The sequence below is a fragment of the Lepidochelys olivacea genome (assembly GCF_965140295.1).
Source record: "Lepidochelys olivacea isolate rLepOli2 genome assembly, chromosome: 24".
Taxonomy (NCBI): domain Eukaryota; kingdom Metazoa; phylum Chordata; order Testudines; family Cheloniidae; genus Lepidochelys; species Lepidochelys olivacea.
In genome coordinates, this window is record NC_140434.1 from 4,615,171 (window position 1) to 4,639,019 (window position 23,849).

Sequence of the window (23,849 nt, forward strand, 5' to 3'; positions counted from 1 at the left end):
ATCCCCACAACACGCTTTGCACTTCGCCTTGGTGACCTCTGCTTCACTGCCTCCACTGAAGAGGCTCTGAGAGAGAGAAATGCTCTAACCTCCTCCCCACCCCCTGCTTCTTCTTTTACCTCTATTATTAATTATTATTAATTATTATTATTTTCTCACCAACTCCAATAATTGAGCGGCTTGTCTGGCCTCCGACGTGTTCAGCAACCAAAGCCTGCAAGCCTTTTGTTCTGGCAAATCTCATATTGTTTTCACTCTATGGGACTTGATTTAAACCCGCCTTCCCCCCAACATCACGTGAGTCTGGCTTCCCCCCCTTTCCCCCCCTCAAAAAAATTGCTCATTAGCAGAAAGGAAGCGAAGAGGGGGGGTAATTATAATTAAAAAGAGACACCTCCTGATTGCTCGCTTTTCATACACACACACACAGACAAATTCTCCCTTGCGATGCAAATGGGGTTCAAGGAATTGAGGGGTGTTCTTTGATCCCCATGAATGGGGAAGCTTCCCATCTCAATTTCTGGGCTAAGCACGCGGATAGATCTGGCCAGATATTTTTAATTTGATTTTTAAAACGACACCAGCACCACCCCTGTGCCAGGGGTGATACCTACTGGATCCAGCCCCCAAAGCAGGGGAGAAAAAAAGACATCTAACTTCTTCCTCCCTGTTCCCCTTCCCCCCACCTCTGTGGCTCTGATGAAGAAGGGGGAACGTAAGCATTGGAATCTTTTAAAACAAAACAAAACAAAAAAAATTCCAGGTCCTCGTTTTGATGCTTACCTCATGGGTCTGCCTCCAAGCCCCTCGCTTTTTGCTGCACAGATGGGGAAGGAATCTTCGCCTCAATCTTCTTGTTTGGATAGAGCTAGACAAGAAATTGGTTTCTGCATCTTTTCTGCTTCGCTGTCCTTGCTCTCTCTCCTCTTCCTTTAATCCTTGGAGGAGGGGGGAAAAAAGTCTTCAAGGAGGGAACCTGAAGATGGAATTGACAAGGGGGGAAAAAAGTGGGGGGGGGGAAGAAATGCGAGGCGTAAGGATATATAGGAGCCGCAAAAGGAGACTTCCACGTAGCCTATACGTAAAGTATACGTATTATATTTAAAAAAGATGATATGCAAATGTTGAGAGCTCAAACTAGTACATTGCAAGGATATTTTGAAGGGGGGGAAAAGGGGAGCAATATTGCAAAGCTTTCTTAACCTGTGTATTTATAGCAATCGATCAGCAAAGCCCATCAGCCTGGCAATTAGAAGCTCATTACCATATATGCAAATATGGCACCCAAGCTCCGCAGCCGTGGAGGCGAGCAGGATGAATTCGAGCTGCGTTTCTTAGCAATGCCACAAAACGACAGCACGGCTGCTGAGTTGAAACGTGGGGGGAGGGAAAGGGGAGAGAGAAACGCATTGGAGGGCTTTTTGCTGGTTTTAACAGGAAGCAGTTAAATTCGGAGCGGATTGCTCTCCGGTTTAACAAGCCAGCGGGGTTTTAACTGCCCAAAGTGGGGCTTGCTGGAAAATCGGGAGCGTTGTCCGGGAGGGCAGGGGGAGCTATCCTTTGGGTCACTAAACGGAGTTATTTGAGTAGTCCCCTAATTAGGCAGAAGTTAACGGTGCCACGCTGCCTGTCCTAGGTCCCGGGGGGTGGGGGGGGGGAGGTTTGGTATCCATGTGAAATAGACAGAGCAGCAAAGAAGCAGGGGATAACCACGTCGTGATGTTGCATCGATTTGCTGCAGCCCCAGACAGACGCACCGACCCGGCAGGCAACCCCAATCCGCAGTTTGGGACACTGCAAAATAAAATTAAAAAACAAAAAATCCTCCTTAAATAAAATCGCAAGTGCCCAGCTCCGAGAGGGTCTGAAATAAACAAAACTCAGCCTGCAGTGTCTCCTCCTGGCTAGCTCCCCGGGAGACTTGGCAGGGAATGTTCATGCGATGACCCTGCTTCATGGACAGTGTTTACCCCCATTTCATTAGACTCGAGGCAACTGCAAGCTTCTTTGACAAATCCAAACCACTACGCCTTTACCTTCCGGGTGTACAGACACCTTCCCTCAGTGTGCTTTCCTGGGCATGCCATTGCCCCGAAGAGTTACCTGCAATCTTATCAGCAGGGGTCATTTGATTGCTTATTAAAGGATCAGGATTTTGTTGCTTAATAAGGGTAGATTAGCAGCAAGTCCCAGTGGCACTGGCTGGACAGGGGTCGAAGGTGAGTAGATATATTTGCAGCATAAGAGTGTAATGGGGAGGAAAAGATTGGTAGCCTAGCCCAGATTTCTATTACTGCTGTGTCAATGTATTCAAGTACAATCCACTGTATGTTGGCTTCCTCCCCCCGTCCATGGATTAAATCTGAATTTGGATCCCCCCCACACACACACAAACCCCAAATCACATCTCATTTAAAGAACAGCAATGGCTAACTCCTAATAAAATGTTCTTCCCCACCTGGGTTAATGTTTTTGGAGGAGAACTGTAAATTCTGAAAATCAACGGAAAACAGGAATCGATTCCTACCAATAAATAATTTCATATTTTGCCGGGGGAGGGGAGAAGCAACCAGGGAATCTAACGTGGTACAGTCACCTCAAAAGCCCTCATCGAACATCAGGTTAACTCCACATAAGGGATGACATGTCGTGCAACAATGCTAGGACGTGAATAATATATTTGACTTCCCTTATTTGGAGTCCCTTACCCACTTGCATATCTCACCCTCCCAGATCAACGTAAATTTCAGAGAACTGTGGATGCCACTGGTTTACAGTTGACAAATATAACGGCAGGTCTTTAAAAAGCTCAGAGGTGCAAGGTAAAGTCCCCACAGAACAGGTCTATGAAAACAGGTCTCAGGGTAATATGTTCTCTCTCGATATTCCATCAGACAGATGGAACAGATTATGTCTTTTCCCAATTGCTTCTTGAGCTACATTCTTGTTTGTTTGTGTGTTGTTGTTTTTTTAACTTAGAGTGAATGGACAGAAATGGGACATCCCCTTAAAGGAGATCGATTCTGGGATTCTTTTCCAAACTGGAAATTTCACTTCCTTTTTTATAAGGGAAACATATTTCATATTTTGATCTGGGGGTTTGTCCATTTGTTTTTGCAAAGCCCATGTGCAACCGAGTTTGGCAATATGCAACGATCGTTTTTTTCTGGCAAATTCTCAACAACGTATCACACACACACACACACTTACTTTCCTGCACAAAGCAATCCAGCTTTGTTAGGCCACTGTGCCATTTGATTGAATTTTAGGGAGGGAGGTTGCTTCTTTGACCAGATTATGCTAAATAAATGGATTTTAATTTCTTCCATACTCCCAAGTAGCAATTAAAATTAGTGATGACTTCTGCCTTTACACGACGATCATATGTTGGCACCGCTCTCCCGGGGTGGGGATTGATCTGCAACCCGGCACAGCCAGTTTCTTGTCTTTGCTTTATTCTACGGGGCTGGTTTTGTTTGTTTATAAAGACAATTCCTGCAAAGAAAACCGTCAGACTTTGGAGATTTCAGCTTCATTTGTAAATCTAGATTTGTTTTGTTTCTTTATTTTACCTTTGGAAATATTTGGGGAGTTTTATGCTCACCTGATATTATATCTTTAAAACAAACCAAACCAAAGGTTTAGTCATTTAAACGACAGAGCAGCAAAGGAAAATAGACATTTTCACTTTTTAGAAACTATATAGTTGTTATAAATGAATGGATACACAGACACATTAATCAGCAATAGTTATTATCCCAGAGCATACAAAAACCGGAGTGGTTTATAAACTATATTCCAGCACAATAGCTAAAGCTAGGTACAGGAAGGTGTTCATACAAGATTATAAATCTGTAGCTAACGTAACATATGGACTTCTATAGAGGTGTTCTCCTACAGTAATATGTAATATTGCTTTGTGGTTTATCATTAGACTCCTATAGCTTATATTGGTTACAAATATATAACTCTGTGGTATGTACACATATCACACCACATTAGATAGATGGGGGTGTATGGGGATAGATAGATAGATAGATAGATAGATAGATAGATAGATAGATAGATAGATAGATAGATAGATAATCTGACTATCCCAAACCAGAAGTTCCATCCCCACCACGCTGAAGCATATGGGGTGGGGAGCGTGAGAAGGCCTGTGCCCGTCTGAAACCAGGCCTGGGTTTCCCCTGCCCCCAGATCCTCTGAAAAATCGCAGCAGGGCCAATGCTGGGCAGCCCTCTATTTATTGACAGGGAATCGCTGACGGTAAAGAATTCACGTCCATGTCCTGATTGCCCTTAAAAACAATTGCTGTGTATCAGATTAGACAGTGAGAGCTTTAACTTGGTAACTTTCCCCTCGTCAAAAAGGGACCCGTATTTTACTGGGGGACAATGCAGTCTCCTTACCGGGCTGCCTCTGCAGGGTAAATAGTCATTAAAATATGACTAACATAACTGCATGTGTTAAATGCATGGACGCTTTGGCTTGATTCGGAGTCTATTCCGTAGACTGTTACCCTTCTAGTGTGGTCCAATTATAATCTACTGTATTAAAATGTAACATGCCACTGCTCGTTGAACAGATCTGTTAATACACCGCTAGCTAAAGGCACAAACACAGACAGCTAGCTGTAGGGCCTTATTCTCGGTTACACTAAAGATCCTTTACCCCCTTTTAGCATCGAAAAGGGGCCTTAAAAAGTGAGCCACCGTCCCATGATCTGTATCTAAACATATAATATTTATATAAACACACCCATCTATAAAACCTCAATAGAGATGCAAATTTGATAATCACATCTGTATCTCTACAGAGATAGATGTAGACACCGATGTTATATATAAAATTTTGCATCTCTATCTCACTTTTTATATAATACACACACACACACGCTTAGATCGCTCTAGAGGGATGGATGTGTGTTTGTGTACACCGACCCGCTGCACCCGCCGCCCCCGCCCCCCACACTTATATACACCCACGTCACTAAAATACAGCCTCTATGTATGTAAATGTGTGTGTTTTGTGTAGCGAAGGTATCTACATAGTAGGCAGCATGTTTTGTGCACATAAAAAGCATAACTAACTTTCTGGGGTGTGTGTGTGTAAGTACACACACATTTCTATGTGGCAGAATATAGGTAGTGTATTTAGGAACACACATAGATGTATAGATAGTAGGTATAAATGTGTAATGTGTGTGTATAGAAGTCCACACATATGTAGGAATTATACACGCCCTTCCAGCCCTCTGATTTCCACTGATTCCACAGGGCTCGGATGGAGGCGTAACTGCAGAAGACACATGCCGGACATCACGCCTATAGCGTGGTAGACACCACACACAAGTAACACGACTGCAGTCTTAGGTGTGCCCTCTGAAATGAGGGAGCGACTGGAAGCCTATTGCAGGAACACGTATTCCCAGGCCTGCTGATGGACTGTCCCACCATGAGCAAGGACAAGCAGGGAAGGGTGAGAAAATCCTTTCTAGACCCATTGCGCTGAAAGTAGTTGCAAGGCGGGGCGTGGGGTGGGGGGTGGAAAGCGTTAGAAAAAGAGGGCTGGTAAAGGTTAGAACAATCTCTCAGTGTTGGGGGAAATGTGGCCCTAATTTGGCCTGGGAATGCTTCCGCATGAGAAAGTTACTCATGAAGTCCCTTATGGAACCTAGGGTCTTTGGGGGCAGGGTGGGGGGTCCCTTTAGCAGACTGGATGACCCAGTCAAAAGGGCTTAGCTTCTGTTTAGGCGCCTAAATGAAGCGGCTTGAAAGGGCTGAGCACCTACCTACTCCCCTTCTGCTTGCTCCCTTGGGTGCTGAAACCAGCCCCTTGCATTTCGGAGCTAAGCCCTGCTGAAACCCCGCCCTGGCGTCTCTGCTCTCCCCCGTCCTTCACTTTGGTAAGGTGGCTTTAGACCTCTTTAAAGAGACACTTGCTTAGAGCCGGTTTTAACCCTACCCCCCCCCCCCCGTTGCCTCTGGCTGCTCAGCGTGGATTCGAAGGGACCCAGCTGCGCCGCGAGGAGTTTGGTTCGCTTCTCCTGCACCCTGAGCTGGGGGGGGGGAGACAATGGGGGGTTCAAACTTGGGATTGTTTTGGTAGGCAACACAAAAGATGGCCAGACTGCATGGTGCTCTCCAATAACCAATATGACCTTGCTGGATTGAGCCACTGTATTTTTCTTTCCCCCTGATTGAACTTTGCAAGCGCGAAGGCAGCGGTGGGACATTTGTATCTGTGACTGTGGGTACAATATCAGGACTAGACAACACGGACGGCTGTTCTGCTTGGACGTGTTATTTCTCCTGATAGCGGTCCTGCTTTGGCAACATCCATTTTGCATCCTTGCCTTGAGGCTGAAATCTATTTTCTATCCCTCTTTTAAAGAGAGAAAAAAAAAAAAACGACACAAGCAGAAAGCCAAAAACGCTGAAGAATTGATATCTCCCCCTTCCTCTTGATTCAGCTTTCCTTCCTTTAGTGAAGTTAAAATTCAAATATGCCACTTAGGACCATCCCGTTCTCGCTTTTTCAACTACTTCCTAACATAATCAGCTCATCTTGGGCAGGATTGGCTGCGTGCAATTCTTTAAGATACAGAACCTGCTTATATTCTGTTATTACATATGCAATTAGCTATAGGCATGTGATAATGTAAAATATGTAATACGCTGTAAGTGCCCAGAGGTGCACATTGCATGTAATAAACACACATACACAGGACATAAATATGCCTGTCCTATCTGATGGGGTCAAAAAGACGTTTATTTTTTAGTATTAAGAGATCGCATCTTATTAAGCCAGAGAAGCATATCCAGACACACGTCTCTCGCTCTAGGGGTATACACAGACACACGTCTACACTCACAGGAGATGGATATATTTTCCCATGTATATACCTCGGTACAGATAGTTATGTTTGCACATACCCCGCAAAGGAGATAAACACAGACATATTGTACACACACACACACACACACACACAGAGTATATATTGCTCACATATGGATAAACACACACTTCACATGAAGTCTGTGTGTGTGTTTGTGTGTGAGAGAGATGCATCAGCTTTTGCATCTTCAATCATTTTTTTTACTTAGTTTTACTGAAAGGAAAAATGGTTTTTTTTTTAAATCCTCTGCTTCTTTTAATGATTTGTTCTCCTCGTTTCAATTCAGTGCGCGGTGCCGTCAGTTTCTTTCTTTGCTTGGTCCCGATTCCTACAGCCACACTCCAGCAGACCCAGCTGACCAGTTCCCTCGGGTCTGGCGAGCACTAAAATCGCCCGGCACAGCACCTTGTTCTGCTTAAAGGTGCAATTCTTTTCTTGTTAATCATCACAGTGTGTGCGTGGGGGGTGGGGATTTAAACAAAACCCACAGATCAGGAGAAACGCGGCTCTTTATAAACCGGTCAGATAGTGCAGGTACCTCAAAGAGATACTGTACTTTGTCAAATGAATGGTTTCTTTGAAACAATGCAGCCATTCTGGATTTTTTTTCGGAATTGGTTCCCTAAACTTTAGTCTCTTTCTTTCTTGCAGAGGGAAAAATGCTCTTTAAAAAAAAGAAACGAAATCGAAGGACTTTAACCACCTCGTGGTATGCTAAGAATCTTTTTCCTACCCTGAGCGGGGGGGGGAGAAAAACCCTAATCTAAATTTCAGCGGCGCACGTTGATTAGCCAGAATTCCGCCCCAAGGTCTGGAGGCAACAGACGGGAATCCCTTTTGGCTGTAGGATGCAAAAGTTGAGCATCACTTGACTTGCTGCAAATGGGGTGCGGGCAGGAATTTAGCACAAGGAAACTGCTCCATCTGAAGACAGACTTCTTTAGGGTTTCTTTTTTTTGGGGGGGGGGAGCACTTCTCTTGCTATGGAATGATCTGGCTCCATCTCCGACCTTGGCGTGGCATTAGGAGCCCACAAAATAGCTTCTCCTCCCCCCTGGAGCTGTGGGACATTTTAACTCAGCTCCCATTTGCACAGAGCCAGTCACCTGGAGACACTTGGGCGGACCGGTCAGATAGCGTCAGAGACCCAAAACGGAGGAGAGGGGAGAATGCCCGAGCAGAGACCAGGGGTTACACTGAAATATGCATCAGATCGCCCGTCCTATTCCCACACCACGGGGAGAAAGTCGCTCCTCTGCATCTTAGGACTTGCACGTGGCTGAAAAGTGCTTTGGTGTGTGTGAGTGTGAGAATCCGAATCAACCCAGCGCTGGGGTTATGCAGCCGGCCAACAACCGTGGCAAAGCAAAAACAAACATTTGCGCGCGCACACACACAATTGATGGGATTTCCTCAGCGAGGTTGCAAAAGGTCACTTCGGGGGACATCTCCGCAGTGAGATGCAACAGGCTACGGGGTGATGGTACAGGGTTAGCGGTTGGCACAGGGGAACCAGAATGAAGCCCCCCGCTTCATAAAGTCCACACACACACCCTCCTGGCCTCTTTTCGCCTGCTTCGAAAGGGGCAACAATTTGGCCAAGCGAACCTGCTCTGGAAGGGAATGGGAGCGGGTGGGGTTTGCTCGGGTTTCTTTACCTCGAGTTTACACTGGATTTCTTTACCGCCTTCACTCCTGCACCGGGGGCGCCCACACAATCGACGTGTGTCACCTTCTGGGGAACAGGATGGTTCCTCTTGGGGCCCGATCCTGCATTCTACAGGGATCGGGCCCTACAGCCAAAACTCCCAGGGAAGGAGAGAAAGTTGTTCTTGGTTTTTAAGGCAGAAACGAAGGTGAAGATGTAAAATCGCTGCTGAGATTTTTTTTTTAAAAAAAAAATCTTCCTCAATAGTTTAAGTTTATAGGGGGAAAAAAAGCAATTTCTCCTTTGGTAACTGAATGCAAAGAGCATATTTATATATTATGCATAATAGTTTTTAGCTATTTAATATTCTAAAGAGCTTCAAAAGCTTTTAAATATTATACATCGAAATTAGATGCCTGTTATAGACACATATTCTATGAGCACTATGTATCTATGAAATACACAAGCAATTTATTATAGAATATTAGCTTCTTCGTGTTATTTGATATTGTGCATTATAATATGGAATATTGTGCCTAGTATTCAATACACCATTAGAGATACGCCAAATATATAGTCAATAGACATCATTCTGTATCTATTACACGAAACAGCATCTAATATTTATGCATGTTAAGTATATGGAATAGCACATTACATATTGCATAACACAGTGTCTAGCACAGATGAATGATCTGCTTCTATCGTCTGATCATGGGTCCAGGGTCCAGGTCTATGTGTTTCATACACCCAGCTATAATTTCTGCACTAGGATTTCTTACCGCTGTCGCCAGCCGTTCCACTCTTCTGTTTTCCAATACTGCACCTGCTGTGTTCATTCTTTTACCTGGCTGGGGAAGAAGTACTTTCAGAGAAGGTGTTGGGGTTTTTTAAAAATAAAGTTGTTCTGATATTTGCAGGATTTTTTCCAGATTGAGTGGATTTTGATGCAGCCATGCACGTTACAGTCACACACACGTTTCGTTTTTTAAAAATGGTGGAACTAAGATACTGTGGACTAAAAACAACCAACCAACCCCCCTCTCAGAGTGGCACCTGGAAATGAGGTTTTTATTCAAAACGCAGTCCGTGCCTTGCAATTATTTTGATTTTAAAGCCAGCCTGTTGTCGGCCAACCGAAATCACTCTCTGCCGGGAAGAGCTCTTCGGTCTGTCTTCCAGGCGCATCAGAAAATAGAGTCAACGTTTTAACCGGTGGTGAGAAAAAGGAAGATGCTATAGAAAGACGAGCCAGCTCCCCCAAAAGAAAACCGAGGCTGGCTGCGGCGCCCCGAAGAAAATACACCCCTTCGCTTGCAACAAGCGAGATTCTTTAAAAGAACAGGAGGACTGGTGGCACCTTAGAGATTAGCCCACTTCTTCCAGCATAAGCTTTCGGGAGCTACCGCTCACTTCATCCGACGCATGCTAACTGTAGCTCACGAAAGCTTATGCTCAAATAAATAGGTTAGGCGCTAAGGTGTCCCCCTGTTCTTTTTGCCGATACAGACTGACGGGGCTGCCCCTCGGAAACCACCGTTAAAAGGAAGCTCACAAATGCAGAAAGTCACTTCAGTGCAATGTCCCTTCTAACCCCTCCCACCCTCCAGTTTATACCTTAGCCCGGCACTCGACAAAAGCATCGAGTCTCTTGTACAACGGCAGTGGAAGGAGTTTGCTAACTATATCCCTGTGCGTGGGGTTATGTGTAACCCCGAAGTTTGGAGAGAGACGAGGTGGGAGAGGTGAGAGAGACAAGCTTCGAGCTACCCAGAGGCAACATTCAGAAAGGCTGGAAACAAATTCTTTTGACATCAAACACAGGGAAGCCTTAAAGAAGGGAGACCGTCCTGGCTAGATTCATCTAGACGGGGTCTGAGCGATGTAGACTAACTCCCCCCACAGGGATTTTAAACTGGAATAAGAGCTACCGTGACACTGCAGCTCTGGTGCAAAGATCTGCAGGGCTCTGGGTCTGATGTGTTGCTCTAACTATTCGTCCCGTCTGAATCTCCAGGCAGGGTTAGACTCAGGACGCTGGGGGGTGGTAAGAAGCAAGGCAAACGAGCGGCTGTTGCCAGCCCCCAGCTTGGTTCAAGAACTGAAAGTCGCACAGTGGAATCGACACTTCTGCCGGCCAGTTCATGCTCTTGCAAATCCTTTATTTCTTCCTTTAAAAACAAACAAACACACACCCTGCTTTTCAAAAGGCTACACTCCGCTGAAAGTCGAAACCTTTCACCTGAGATGGGATTTTTAGAACCACTAGGAGAAAAAAAAAAGAAAATATTTGTTTAAAGTTGATCTCAACATAGATTCCTTAGGGCTTATTTGATCAGTTCTCCTGAGAACTTTCCACCGGTTCTAGGAACCATCTCTCAGCTTCGGTGCCGGCCAGGCTAAGGGAGAAAACCGTGTTCACAACACAAGTTGTCGCTTTTCCGAAAGAGCTACTCATTTTATACTCAGAACTGTTCTGTTCCAACTCAAGGAGGATTGTTGTAAACCTGCTTGCTCATCCCCCACCCCCTTCAGGGTCAGTTCCATAATGATCTTTTCAGAAACATCCTTTGCAAGAAATTGGACTTTTTAAAGTCACAAATATTAATTGTTTAAAGGGAAATGCTGACATCTACTTAAAGGCACTATGTCAAGGCAGTTCCTGGGAGATTGATCTAATAACTACAGGATCGAGCCCATTTATTATGTATTAATAATAAAAAAATGAGAAAAGAGTAAACAAGAAATATATGCAGACATTTTACATAGAGTACCTATGTCAGTTTCTACACATATGGGAATTTTTAGCAAGTATATTATAAGCAAGACACACATATGTCTGATTGAGCATCAGATGTCTGAGTATGTATGTGTGTGTATGAATACACACACACACACAAATATACACTATACACAAGCCCACATACATATTTAATTACACACAGGTAGATATCTGCAAGATCAGGGTCATAGACTCTTTTAACAAGTGTATTAGCAGGAAGATTTTATACATGAACATGTGTTTATATCATTTACACATATAAGCTACCTACCCACAAATTCATCTGTGTGTGTGTGTAAATGATATAAACACATGCATTCTAGATATGAATATGTGTACATTTTATATACACATATTACTTTATATTATATGCTTACCATATGTAATGCTACTGTGTAGGATATTCATACATGTCTTACTTATAACACCCTTATGACAAATTTCTGTGGCCCCAAAATTGTAAAGATTTGTGCATGTGATCAACTCTAAATGCATTACTGGTCACATTGAAGACAATGGACTTTCCAAGATTGGGCCCAAAGTGAATTTAAAATAAATTTAGCTATATGAAATCTACTCCCTATATTATGCAATACAGTTCACTGTAGAATGTGAAACAGAAATAATAATAATTAAATAAGAAATCAGTGCAGCTCTCTGAATTTAATTAAGATGTAGAGTTCCTCTTAATCTTACTGTTTTCTATCTGGGCATTTTAGGTGTTAAAAACTAGTCTTACAGTCAAGAAGCAAGATTTTATTTGTTTCTCTGAAACTAAACTATCACTTTATATGATGGCAGCAAGGAAAACCCCACACCCAGAGAATTCATGTGAGAGCTTAAGCTGGATCGATGAATGTTGTTAACTGAAATGTTACAGGCCAGCCCTTAACAACATAAACCCTAATTCAGTAAGGGCCTTATGCACACGCTTAACTTGGAGCATGAAAGTAATCCCATGGGAGTGCAGGTGTGCTTAAAGCTAGACACATATTCAAGTACCTCGCTAAGTTGGGGCCATGAGCTGCTGCCCTTGGTTCTATGTAGACAGAATTGCTTAGGAACCAAGGAGGGGTTTACTGGGTTATATGAAATGGGTTAAGATCAAATGTGGCTTCATATTCTTCCCCAACTTCTCGATTTCATACCAGTTTGTAACCATGACGGGGCTCATCCCACCCACCAACGGCCCTAAGGGGCAAAAGGTCCAAATGCACCAAAGTGACTTGGGCGTCTAGATCCTGTTTCCAAACGTGATTTAGGCTCCAATCATCAGAAGTTTAGACACTTAATTCCCATTCAGCCAGGCACCTAAATACATCAGAGGATCTGGGCCTTACACCAGGCGAAATCCCACTGAAAGTCACTCAGGTGCTTTCCCCTAGTGCCCCAAACTGGACTCAGAAGCTAAGGACATGATCCCAAGGCCCCCCGAAGTCAATGGAAAGTGCCATGGAGTCCAACGGGCTTTGGTCAGAAGTTAACTGCTCAGCTGGAGAACGGCCTGTGTTATCAAAAGGGGCCTGCATGCACATGGCCTGATATTAATACGCTGGTTAAAAAAAAAATCCATATCTGTGTGTTTACGGGATAACCTGCATTTTCAAATATTCTCCTCTTTGAGCTATAGGAGGTAGGGACAATTGTGACCATTTAGTTCTCTCTAGTTCCTTTTAATCTCCCACCAACTTCAATAGCAGCAGCCTTTGCTTTCAATGGGTCCTTTATTCACACACGTTTAGGCACAGTATATGTCGACCTGGATATCGACCTGCAAGAACTGAAGGATACTGAGCCTTAGTGGGGTGAATTTAGCGGACTATAGACGGGCTAAAACTTGGATGCAAGCTTTCCCTGAGGTAATTAAGGGCAGAGGTGGTCTATATATATATAACAATAGAAGCCTGGTATCAGACTGGGCCTCCAGATGCTATCATAACTAATACTAGCAGTATATGCGTGTTATTATTGGTAGTCTATTTGAAACTCTCTTTGTCTGAGACTATAACCTCCCTGGTTTTCGTCTGTAGCCTGCAAGGAACCTTTCCAAAGCAACAAAGGCATTATCCCTTCATTACCCCCCAAATTTGGTAGATGATGAGGACGCCTTAAAAAAAACATTGCTTATTCCACTTCCCGGGTAAAATTGAATCTTAGAATGCATAAAATGTGTACAATAAAGGAGACACAGACATACTTCCAATTGCATGCAACGACCACAGCCCAAGGCTTATTTAATCACACCTGCACAGAACTGCGAGAGGGGGTTGGAGGAGTTGTTTCTGGATTCTGCCACAGATTTGTTGTGTTACCTTGAGCAAGTTTCAGTCTCTCTCTCTCTGTCTGAGGAGAAGGAAGATCTCAGGGTTCAGGCGGTAGCCTAGGACTTGGGAAACCCACATTCAGGCCCTTAGTGTGCTACAGGCTTCCTGTGTGACTTTAGACAAGCCGGTGAGGCTCAGTGCCTCAGTTTCCCCATCTGTACAATGGGGATAATAGCTCTGCCCTGCCTCACCGTGGTGTTATGAGAGTCAGTCCTTTAAAGACTGTGAGGTGCTCAGTGCCAGGGGGCGTATAACTACATAATAGAGAGAGAGTCTCCATTTGTAAAATGGAAATGATCCAAACATAGGTCACAGGGGAAAGGTGAATTCATTTATATTTGCTAAGTGCTTTAATATCCCCTCACGGAAGGCTGCATAGCGGCACAAGCTATTAGCATCATCATAGACCACTGGGCAAGTCACTACCATGCCCAATGCCTCAGTTTCCCCATCTGTAAAATAGCAATAGTAAGGCAGACCTCCTTTGTAAAGCACTTTGAGGTCTATTGATGAACCACCCTACATAAGAGCTAAGTTGTTATTATCACTCCCCGCTAAGAAGAACACACTTATTTTCCAAGCCTCTTGACCTCACATGATCATTGTTATTTATGTCCATTATTTATGTCCTCCAGTCCCCTGATACAGGAACTTCATTGTGGTAGGTACTGCCTACGCACACAATGGGACACAGTCCCTACCACAGAATGCTTGCAGTTATTCACAACAACGGGGCAGATCCTGCGTTGACTTCAGTATCGTGACAGTAGTTCACACTCGCCAAGGATCTGGCTCACTAAGTTAAGATATTTCAAGTATCAGGCGGTAGCCGTGTTAGTCTGTATCCACAAGAACAATGAGGCATCAAGGTGCCACTGGACTCCAAGATATTTCAAAAGCAGCAATTCCTAGATAGGCTCCAACGAGCTTTGGATCAGACTCTGCTGTAAAGGAATCTACTTCTCCCCCACCCCCAAACACAGAGATAAGAAACCCATCGTAAATAAGGCAGTTTTTGATGAGGACAGAGGACAAGCCTTTAGTCACAGGGGCACGAAGGGACCGTATCAATCTTCTGAAAGGGGAAATCTTATATAGATGAAGGACAATACACTCAAAGGTCTGCCCAGGACACAACCTCCTCTTGTGTCCTAACCTTAGGGGAGGATTGGTCTCTAAACTTACCCAGCCTCCCATAAAACCCTTCTCCATTCTAGCGAATAACCTTTATGTCCAGGGACCAGCAAAGTTTGTTTTTCTCCCTCCAGGGTTAGTCGCAGCAGGAGTGAAATAGAAAGCCACGGTTTTGTAGGAGGTTCCCCTAGCACAATAACCTCAGAGGAGTTTAGGTCTAAAGACTAAAAGGGTCTATTTACTTTCACTGACAAGGAACAATATAAGCAGATGTCCTTTGATGGGATTAGGTTATTAATCCCTGAATCATGCATAAATGGGAAAATGATCCATTATTTTCAATGAAATCCTTCACTACTTTAGATTTCAAGGGACGAAAGAATGGGCGGAAGGCCATTAAAAGAAAGGGCCAGAACTGTATATTTTTACTGTTGGAAATTTATTTCACAGTTTGATCTGTTGAGTTTGACACGGACTATAGGATTCCACTTTATCCTGAGACTAATTCACTGTGTGGGACATTTATCTCTAGGGACCCCAGTATTCCTCCTACAGTCATAAAAACACAAACAATAAAATATACCCAGTGCCTTGCTCTGAACAGCGTTGGAAATCCGGCCCTAATGTTTAGCTTTTCCAAATGCCTCTGTGTTGTGTTAGCAGCAAAACACAAAGCAAACGACATAATGTGATATTTCATAGGAAAGACACGGGGCTTGTGTCTGCTGTATATTCCAAGGGGGTGTTTTATAAATAGCTTGTGTAGGTGGGTAAAGGGAGGTCTCAAGATCGAGAGGCATGACAATATCTTGTAAGGAATAGCCAACAGTCAATAGGGGCATATCCTCAGTTGGTGTAAAGCGGTGTAGTTCCATTGGACTAGCTTCTCAGTCAGACTAAGACCCCTTTACAGGATTCTGAGGGTGTAAAGAGGTGTTAAAGTAGGAGCAAGTTACAGCAGCACCCACTTTAAGTCCCCTTTACATTGTCTCAGTGGTGTAAAGGGGCCTAGGGTAAAGAAAGATAATGTCCATTTACTTCAATGGAACTGCACCAATTTAACCAGCTGAAGATCTGGCGCTCTTTTAGTAACCTGTTCCTCGCCCCTCTGAAGGATTTATAACTATCAGTGGAGAAATACCCGAGAGCCCCAAAGATGGATAAACAGGAGGCTGCAGGCAGCCATGCAAGCTCTTGACGCTGGGGATATAACTCAACATATTAGAATGAATATTAAATGGCACTAACAGCCCAGCACCCCAGAACTAGGCAGCCGAATCTCCTCTGTAGCAAAAGCAGAAATAGATTCCAGATGAATAATTGACTATGCTTCCTTTTGATTTGCGTTCCGATTGTATACCGCCGTGCAAACTCGGAGGGGGAAAATATGTTCTGATTAAAGATTTATATGGGGTATAACACTTTTTTTTGTTGTTTAAATCTACTTCAAAGCCAGAGCATGGTCTTCTGTAAAATAAATACTCAGTAAGCAGAGAGACACACACATAAAGTGTTTGTAAGTGTGTGTGTGTGTGGAGATGCATATTTGGGTCTGTTTGTGAGAGTTTGGATATGCCTTTGTCTGTCTGGAATTGTATGTGTGTGTCTGAATAGGGGTGTGTCTCTCTGGATGGATACAAGTGTCTCTCGTGGATATATGCGCCGGCCTTGGTAGGTGTGGGTTTCTGAATAGGTGCACATCTCTAGATGTGTGTATGTCAGCATGTGTGTGTGTGAGCCAGTGGTTCTCAACCTCTTTACCGTTGCTGGCCACATAGGCAGCTCTCTCTGTGTTATGGGGGCCACATCCACACAATATACACACTACCCGTACGGCCCTGAGGATGTCACGTGGGCTGCAACTGTGTGCTGACTGGGCCACAAGAGGCCCCCGGGCTGTGGGTTGAGAACTCCTGGCGTGTACACATCTCTAGACGTATGTATAGCAGGGGGTGTGTCTGTTTGTACATGCACATCTCTAGCCGAGAGGTTGTATCTACAGATGTTGGTGCCTGCCTGACCTATGGATGTGTGCGTGTCTCTGGATGCGGGTGCAGGGATGGGTGGGTATGCATATCTGAGTTAGTGCAACTGCAAAATGTATAGTGTATGACAGCCACAGGAAGGCCAGGAAGCCTCCCTCTCTGCGACATGGACATCACACAGGCTGAGTACAATGAATGCCACTCCTGCACTTACCGTCAGCAAATGAAGATGATCTGTGATTTTTAATCCTTTGTGGTATCTTCTAGTCTACATTTCATAGCAAGAAACCTTCCTCAAGCAAAAGTCAAGCTGGGAAATGCCAGAGACAGGGTTGTGCGAATAACAGCAATGGAATACTTTACACCTACAAAGAGCTTTAGAAAAGCAAGACCCCGGTTGAACAGATAGGGAAACTGAGGCACAGAGCGGGGCCATGACCTGCAGACCACACAGCATCTACTAGCACAGCCAGCCTCCCAATTCCCCGTAGCTTACTGGGGCAGTACACTAGATACTCCTGAGGGCATTCTGCGCCAAAAAAATAAAAATTCTGCTCACAGTATTTTAAAATTCTGCACATCTTGTCAAATAAACGTGGTGACGCCAACATGGCATTGGGGAGCATAGGCCATTGGCTGCACAAAGGTGGGAGATCCCTCTGCAACTCCCCCCCCAGGACACAGACTTAGTGGTGAGGCTGCACCTGACACAGAGCAAGGACCTGGCCTGCCCCAGAAATACCCCAGAACCCTGCCGCTCTCTGTGCCAGGTGCACCAGGTGTGGGCAGGCAGGCTCAGCAAAGCAGGATCCGTGTGGGAAGATCCAGATGTGGGTTGAGAAGGTTGTGTGTGGGGCAATCGGGGTGCAAGTAGTTCAGTGGGGGATCCAGGTGTGTGTGTGTGTGGGAGGGAGATCTGGATGCATAGGGATTTGTGGGGTATTTGGGTGCAAGGGTAATGGGACTCTGCAAGGGGATCCAGGTGAAGATGGCTGGAGCTCAGCAGAGGCGGGGACGTCTTGGGGGGGGGGGGGAAATAGAGCTCAGCAAGGGGTTCTGGGAGGTTCAGTATGGGGATCCAGATTCTGGGGCAGTGGGGGGGCTCAGTGGTGTGGGAATACAGATGCAGCTGCTTGGGGCTCAGCAGGAGGGGTTCTGGGTGCAGGGAGGGAGGGTGAGGCTCAGCAGCAGGGTCTGGATATGAGGGGGTCTGGCTGCATGGGCATTGGGTAGATAGGGAAGCAGGTCCCATACAGTGATCCCTCCCCCTGCACCTGAGAAGTGATGGGTGCAGGAAGCAGAGGGTGGGGAGTATGCAGAGCTTCCTGCAGCCTAGGGAGAAATCTGGGGGTGAGTCTGACCCAGCCCTGGATGCCATGCAGGAGAAGAGAAAGTCCCATCCTCCCCAGCCCAGCTAGGACTAGCAGCTGAGGCCAGGGCAGGGTAGGAACCACCAGCCGGGTCTTCCCCAATCCTGCCCCCTGTCCCACAATGATTTACCTCTCTGCTGGCTGCCCTGGGTACCTGAAATATACTGCTGGGGAGGGTCACATGACCGCTTTTGTGGCTTCCCTTTGCTTCTCCATCAGAAAGTCATTTTTCTGCAGGGAAGCAAAGAAATCTGCAGGGGACATTAATTCTACACATGTGCAGTGGTGCAGAATTCCACGAGAGTGAGAGTCTGAAAATCCAGATTTTATTCCCAGTCTGCTCTGCCACTGATCTACTGCCTGACCTGGGGCAAGTTATTTCCTCTCTTGTTTCCTCCCCCACCCTTTGCGTGGTCTCTTTAGGGCACAGACTGTCTCTCACTAGGTGTCTAGCACAATGTGGCCCTGTAATACAAACAACATTATCGCTCCATTTTTAAAAGTGTCTTTTAAAGTCTTCCAGTTGTTCACATGTTCAGCATCTGTTGACTTCCGAAGAGTTACTCTCTGGAGTTATGTCAATCTACAGAAGCTAAGGATTTCACTCTTTGGGCCTACCCCGGAGTCACTGAGATCAGAATTTGGTCCCACACCTGGAAATGTGTTGTGATACACTGAGGGTCAGACTCGGTCCCCAGTTACACTGGTGCAGGAATTTACTGGCATAACTCCCCTGAAGTCAACTAAACTGTACCAATTTACCCCAGCTGAAAATGGGGCCCTTTTTATTTATTTTAATCCCGAGGAATCCAAATCAGTAACAGGAGCTCAAAGATGTCGCAGCCAGGTGCCAAATTAACCTAGCTCCATGCACCAGTTGAGGCTAGTTTAGGACACGGAGCTGTACAAGGACATCAGAACAGGCCTCCATGCTACAGGTCAGAGAAAATCCAGGGAAGCTGTGGTAAAACCGTGAGGATGACAGGCTGACCTGGGAGCACTGGGAAAACTTTTCTGAAGGAGGGACAAGCTAGGAAACACCTAATTTCAATGCGGAGCAAGAACCTCAGCTCCCAGGAAGGCCCAGAAACCACGCACCGAGCTGATCGGGCCCTATTTATGATGGAAAATATCTCACCTGCTAAATCAGGCTTTCATGAATCATCCCTACGCTTTATCCACCCCCCTGCAGACCCTTCCCCGGCTTTTCTCTCTCTTGCCAACAAGCAACCCCTGATGTCTTATTCCGTGCAGCAACGAGCTGTTTGCAGTTTGCAAAATCTACTGAAGTCAAAGGAGGATGGCCAGGTAGATCCGGGCAGGTGTCAACCCTTCTGACTGCCAGAGGGAGGTAGAAGGCCTGCATTTCTGAAGCACCATGAAGGTGTTGCCATGCCAGTTGTCAGAGAAGGAGATTACAGGGGTAGAGGGATGGCTGGCTGGGTAGAGGGATGGGTAGATATAGTAGACAGGGGATGGACGGATAATTAGACAAATGTAATAAGACTGAGAAAGGACCAGGTTGAATCTTCTATTCTAGCGCCCCCTGGTGGCCAGTGCCGTGTAAACATTAGGGAGAAAAATCCACTGTGTAAAATGCTTATTTTAAAAGCGAGAGAATGGGAAAGAAATATATGTTCCATTAAATTACCCATACAAGCCAACAGAAGAAATACCCAACAGTCTGGCCTGCGAAGGGAAGGGAGTATCCGTTCAATTTGCTTTCTACCCATGGGCTCACCTAAACATGTTAAAAATAAAATATTTACTTTTCAATAATGAAAAACGAAATAAATATTGACATTAGCCTGTTATTTTACCGGCGCCATTTCAGTTCAAGATTTGAATCTTCTCTGGCCACGCTTCACCAAAAGATAAACTTCTCAGGAGAGGAATTAGGCATAGATTTGGACAACCTTTGAAAGCCATATTAAAAGTGCCAGTGAAACTTATCCAGAGCAGATTCCCTGAAACCCCCACCCCCAAGTGATAAGGAGAAGCCGTGATGTATCCCCAGATTTTAATCGAGGTATCTTTAGAGGGAGGACTCTTTAAAAAGGGACGTTTCTATTTTTAAAATCCCAGTTTAAGGGTTCTTCTCCGCCTCACTCAGAATCACAAATAGTGAAACTGAAAGCTTTTTTTCTTTTAAAAAATGCCCGGTTTGCTTTTGAGTTTCTTTCTATTCCTCTGGGTTTAAGCAATGGAAAGCAACTGTGTCCATTTCACGTTTGTTTCTAGTCACTTTCACAAGCCATTTGTGCAGGCTGCAATATTTGGGGTTGCAAACATTCCAGGCAGGGGATGTTTGTTTCGTTTGTAAATCATGTGATTTCCTCTTTGATGGCAGCCGAGCTATAGGCCTTAGGTCTTCTAAGAAGACTGGCTGGCTGGTCCTTCTCTTTTGGGCTGGGTTGTTGGTGTTTCCCTGCAAGTTCTGGCGTTTGTTGGATCCCCCTCCCCCCAGGACTGATTTGGTCTGTTTCGGAGATTTGTGTGGTTTGCTTCTGTTCTCGTGTGATGCTGGGGAGGTTTGTTTCTTTGCCGCTGTTTGGGCTTTCTGCGTTGTTTTACAGGTGGGGGGTTGGATAGGTTTTTAATCGGTTTGTTTTGTGTTTTTCGGTGGTGTTGCTGTTTGAAGGGGAGTTTGTGCCTTTGTGTCCGTTGTTTGTTTCCTGGGGGAAAACCTCAGTGTGGAAACACGGCGAGATTTGATCATTTCTCCACTCGAAAAGACCTTTTAACTAACAACGAGGAATCGAGGGGAGATTTGCACACACAATCCTGCCAACTACAAAACCATCGGTGAAGTTCAGCTTCCTTTCAAGGCAACTTGAACTCCTGAAACCCCCCTGCAGAGGAAATCCTGAAAATGAAAAGGGTCAAATCTGGACTGATCTCTTCCCTCTCCTTTCCTGGCTTGCAGGCGATGGGGAGACCTGGTTTTTAGCCATGTCCCATCCCACTGCTGCTGCTGCATCAAATTAAAACTCTCACTCCCTTGGAGAAGAGCCGACAGAGCTAATGTTTCTGTTGCCACAACCTGGAGGGGAGCTTTTAGCTTCTCCATCCCCACCCGCCGTCCTTGGGCGTTATCGGTACCTGTCTAAAATAAAACTCGGATCACGTAACCCAGGAAGAAACCCGTGAGCCGGTACTTAGTGCTGTGAATTCCAGGTGTGTGTGAGAGCGAGATCTGGACGAGGAAATCAAATACAGCGAGATGGGAGACTGCTAAAGGTCTTATTTGGCAAGGGGGGCTCCTCTCCAAACCAGCCCATCCGAACATAAGCTCCCTTCCCATAAACTCTGCTTCCCCTGTTGCAAGGCTCCTGCAGGGGCTGAATATTTCCATCCCTTCGTTTGCCCTGCAACAATCAAATAGACCGGCTTTGGGGGGAGGGAGGGGGTAATAGGCTGCACCGAATGAAGGCAGCCCCCGTCACAAGCTGGGTGGGCGTTTTTTCTTTCTAGAAACCCCCCCAGCTCCAGGGCAGGGAAGGAAGATGCTCTTGGTGCACGGTGATAACAAAACAGGGGTGAACTTAGCGGGGGGGGGGGGTCTGGCTCGACCCCCTCCCCGATGCATCCACACAGAATCACTGCACTATCTGGCTGTGCTGGGAGCGGCCAGAAGTGGAAGCAGGTGGCCCGGGGGTGGGGGGTCATTTGCTCCCAATCCTTGGCTCTGAAATGGACTCGGCTGGTTGGTGGGTTCATTCTAGTCTTCCAGCCTGTTGATCTCGCTGGGGTTTGTTGTTTTCACCTGGCTCCACCAAAAAAATCAAACAGCCCACTCGAAAAGGGGGGTGAGAGAGAAGGGAAGGGGGTTGTAATGGGTTAAAGTGACCCATTAACGAAAGATTAAAACAAGAGTTTTACGGGGAGGCTCTAGTCTAAGCAATCCCGGGTGATGTTTGTGTGTCTACAGACAAGGCAAGCCCTGTGGTCAGGCAAGCCAGCCAGGAAAGGGAATGAACACGAAACAAAACCATATAATCCTTCTGAATTGGCTCTGATAATGAGTCTGTAAAGGGGGTTCCCAGAGCTAGATCCCAGCCGTCCGGTACTCCTGGAAGGTTGAAAATCTGTCAGAGTTTGCAACATTTAAAAAATATTTTTGAGGGACAAAACAAACGGAAAAAAAGAAGAAAAAGACCTTTGTTCTAATTTTAAATGTTTACAAGGGAGTCTAAAGTCACAAGGTCCTATTGGAGAGAGCAAAATTAAACAAAAAGGCAGATTTTACAGATGTATGTGTTACATTGATCAGCGATATTTTCCACAATTTATCATCACACACACACACAGACTTAGAACTCATGTATTCAGCACACACTGAAGTCACACAATTAAGTTACTAAATGAAGGTCTTTCCCCATCTTTGCACACAGACGCCTAGGATAACTTCATACATAACCCTGTAATACTCTCCTGCCTCCATATTTTTGTTAATAAGCACGTGGATGTTAAATAAGGAGAAATCTAGAGACTCCATGTAGTTCTCTATGAACAAATCTAACACACCAACAGGAAAACACAAGGGAAAACGACATCCCCTCTTGCTGAGGTACAACCATAAGAACAAAGATGCAAACACAAGGCCACACAAACACACAGGCACACACTTTCAAAATACACAAATGTTAATGATTTTTTCTCCCTTAAATCCTAACACAGTGTTAACCATATTTCTCTGGAATTTAACACCAAAAAGATAATAAAATATGAGATGGGGGGGGGGGAAAGCAAGTCTGATTCTTGGGGGGAAAAATAACAGGCATTAAAATATTGTAGTTAAACTAAGTTGTAATGAAAGAAAAGGGAATGTTTCTCAGTAGCAGAGGTTGAAAAGGGCTGGAACGATTGTCAGAGACAATGAAACTCACCTGCATCTTTGCAGAAATAATTTCTATTTAATAGGAGTCATTCGTTTATTTAAAATGTATTAGCAAAATAAGGTCCTAAACTAGCATTTGGGGCCTAGAAGATTCAATATTTGCAAGTGCATTCAGCAAACATAATTCTTGCTTATATCACCTTATTGCGCTGTATATGATTAATAATTATTAATCAGGAATTTTGTTGTTACAGCAAAGGAAATGACCATGCCTGTTATATTTCTAAGGAGGAGCCAGTTGGAGTCATTCATTTTAAATTGTTTTCATTAACTTCCCTCCAATCTAATCAACTGCATAAGATAAAAAAATACAAGTTTTAAATTCAAAAAAATATAATTCACTGGAGAACACATTGTTTATTTAAAAGCAGGTGGGAAAAAATACCTTATTGAAATTATATTATAAATGTAGCAAAGTCTTTGGAGTTATGAATAAAAGTGCTTTGCTTATATTTACGTAAATATCATAGTTGGGAAGCAGCATCATGATAGTTAATGTTGAGACTAACTTATTGCTTTCCTATAGAGTCCATGCAAAGGAAAAAAAAGACAAATTTTAAAGTAGAGTGAAAAAATTAGAGCTCCATGTTCAGTTTTATTCTATTGTAATCTTCCTTCCTTTAAAAATAATATAAAAAATGCACTTTCCCCTTCTTCAGAGGGATATGTTAACCCACCCAGCTGACTGTCTCTTCCAGATCTTTTCTTTCTTTACCTCCCATCTTTGATTTGTAAGCATGGGTTGGATTTCTGCTCTATTTTCCAAATTCATTTAATTTCCTACTGCTAAATGTGACAAGTTCAT

General features: G+C 44.7%; 1 long non-coding RNA gene across 12 annotated transcripts in view; it reads right to left on the bottom strand.

Moving 5' to 3' along the window:
* LOC311512636 overlaps nucleotides 1-23,849 on the bottom strand; it is an 87,896-nt gene that overhangs the window by 63,230 nt on the left and 817 nt on the right. For 2 of the 12 annotated variants that reach the window (XR_014709496.1, XR_014709497.1), the window contains exon 1: nucleotides 784-1,011. This is a non-coding gene — a long non-coding RNA (uncharacterized lncRNA). Of the gene's footprint in view, nucleotides 1-159; nucleotides 250-783; nucleotides 1,015-1,203; nucleotides 1,280-23,849 lie in introns of those variants that run through there. The other 10 variants (XR_014709493.1, XR_014709494.1, XR_014709492.1 and 7 more) reach the window with 10 other exon arrangements.